This window comes from Octopus bimaculoides, chromosome 16 (genome assembly GCF_001194135.2).
Source record: "Octopus bimaculoides isolate UCB-OBI-ISO-001 chromosome 16, ASM119413v2, whole genome shotgun sequence".
NCBI classification, from domain to species: domain Eukaryota; kingdom Metazoa; phylum Mollusca; class Cephalopoda; order Octopoda; family Octopodidae; genus Octopus; species Octopus bimaculoides.
Genome location: NC_068996.1, coordinates 8,166,850 through 8,169,349, shown reverse-complemented (window position 1 = coordinate 8,169,349; position 2,500 = coordinate 8,166,850). Strand labels below are relative to the sequence as shown.

The window sequence follows — 2,500 nt, the reverse complement described above, 5'->3', positions numbered from 1 at the left end:
GCAAGACATTCAACAGATCTGCAGATATCTTAACTGTAGAGTAATAATTATGTAAAGAGGGGACATTTTCTCCCCATCTTTTTAAACTTTCTGTTACTAATGTAAAATTACTGTTGAATTTCCCAATTCAATCAATTCGATAGATTTTACCATAAGACACACAACAATTTCTGAGATCCACTTCATTGTCCACACCTTTCCAAAATCTAACAACCAAGTCTGAATGGATTTTGCTCTCAGAATTTAGATAAGGTTTTGCATCTGTTAATTAGCTGATACTGAACTGGATCAGTAAGTTTGAGATGTTTATTGAAGCTCAGTATACTGGATACCCTGATCAGATGGAGAACTAATTTTTTCAGTTGTGTGTTTTGAAAGGCAGAATTCCAAAACAAGACAAAACTATCTTGCTAGGTGACAGCAATATCAGAGTTGACAAAGATTCACACTTCCAGAAGGGCATAAGTGTAAAGGAAAGTATGGGAAGGACTAACTGAAATGGGGTTTTTGTTCCTAATAAAACTTAGTAACAACCAACACACTATTCTGACAAACAGACAGATACAAAGTTTTTAGGAAATATCTGCAATTAAAGAAGTGGCATATGATTTATTGCCATCATATGGACCCATGAGTTCAATGACGTATACCTAACACTTGCCGTGATGGAACCAATTATAGTGTCCTGGCCACTGAGGTCATGTACTCCTTATCATCATCATCATCATCATCCTTTAACGTCCATTTTCCATGCTGGTATGGGTTGGACAATTTGACTGAAGCTTGCAAGCTGGAGAGCTGTATTAGGTTCCAGTTTGATTTGGCTTCGTTTCTATGGCTGGATCTCCTTCCTAGCACCAACCACTTTACAGTGTAGTGTAATGTATACATGTAAATTTGTTTACAATTTATCTACACACACAAACACACACACATACACACACAAAGGGTTTTTGTTTTTGCACAGATTTTGCCTATCAAATTCCACACAATATTTGTTTGAAAAAGACTGCAGAAAAAAAAGGACACCTATCAAAAATGCTGCACCTTAGGATTGAACTGAGAACTGTGAGATTAAAAAAGCAAACTTCTTCACCACACAGTATGATTGCACCATACACACACACACACACACAGAGATACATATAATGTGAATTATCTGTTTTATGGAGAGAAAAAATATCAAAGAATACATATTTATATATCTTAAAACTAAAGATTGATCTGTGCACACATGCACACTGCTGTAATCTACATGAAAGAGAATCAAAAAGAAATAATTGGTTTGATCAAGAGAATTATCACCTTTTGATTCTCTTTCATCTTATTGGTTTTGGTCTAAAAGATATATAAACATTAATTCTACTCTATCCTAGATCATTCCTTGAAAAGAAAATTTGAATGAAGTCAAATATTACCCAGAATCAGTTCAGCAACAAACGAAATGCCAGTGGCATTTAGTTAGAGTGCTTTACATTCTGGGTTCAAATCCAAACAAGGTCAGCTTTGCTTTTTGTCCCTCCAGGGTCAATAATATAAAAATATCTAGTACATTTCATTGTCAACATTCAACATCCACTCTTCTATACTTGCAGGTTGGGCAGAATTTGCTGAAGCAGATTTCCTATGGCCGGAAGCCCTTTTTGTCACCAACTCTCACACATTTCCAAGAAAGGTAGTAAAGTAATATTTTCCCCATGGCTGGACATGTTTTCATAGAAAGCTGGAAATGAAGGACCCCGCTTGTATGACAGTGACACTCATTTACAATATTCATGCGATTTCAACAACAAAAGAAAACACCAACTTAGCCCGGGGCTAAGGTAGAAGACACTTGCCCGAGGTGCCACACGGAACGGTCAAATCCAGAACTAAGTATAGTGAACAGGAGAAGCAGGGAAACTTTGGTCTGCAATATATGTGGACATGTATGTTTATCAAGGGCTGGAAATTAGTCATCAGCAGAGACACAAGTCTAAAATATAAATTCATCTGAGTGCACAATGTTCTTAGTGGTTAGTGACGGCCTTCCTCAGTCACAAGTGGAGAGTCATTTTACACACACACACACACACACGCACGCACGCGCGCGCGCGCGCACACACACACACACACACACACACACTCCATCAATTATGATGATGAAGGTTCTAGTTGATCCAATCAACATAACAGCCTGCTCTTGAAATTAACATTCAAGTGGCTGAGCACTCCACAGACACATGTAACCTTAGTGTAGTTAGTTCTCAGGGAGATTCAACATGATACAGAATGTAACATGGCTGGCCCTTTGAATTACAGATACAGCTCATTTTTGCCAGCGAAGTGGACTGGAGCAATGTGAAATAAAACATCTTGCTCAAGGACACAGTGTACGGCTGGGAATCAAACACATGACCTTATAATCGTGAGCCAAATACCCTAATATCTAAACCATATACCTTCACACACACACACACACTATATATATATATATATATATATATATATATATATATAT

The 2,500-nt window shown here is 37.4% G+C and overlaps 1 protein-coding gene across 3 annotated transcripts in view; it reads right to left on the bottom strand.

Moving 5' to 3' along the window:
• LOC106882253 (stromal interaction molecule 1) overlaps nucleotides 1-2,500 on the bottom strand; it is a 278,541-nt gene that overhangs the window by 186,788 nt on the left and 89,253 nt on the right. The gene's annotated exons all lie outside the window — the stretch shown is intronic.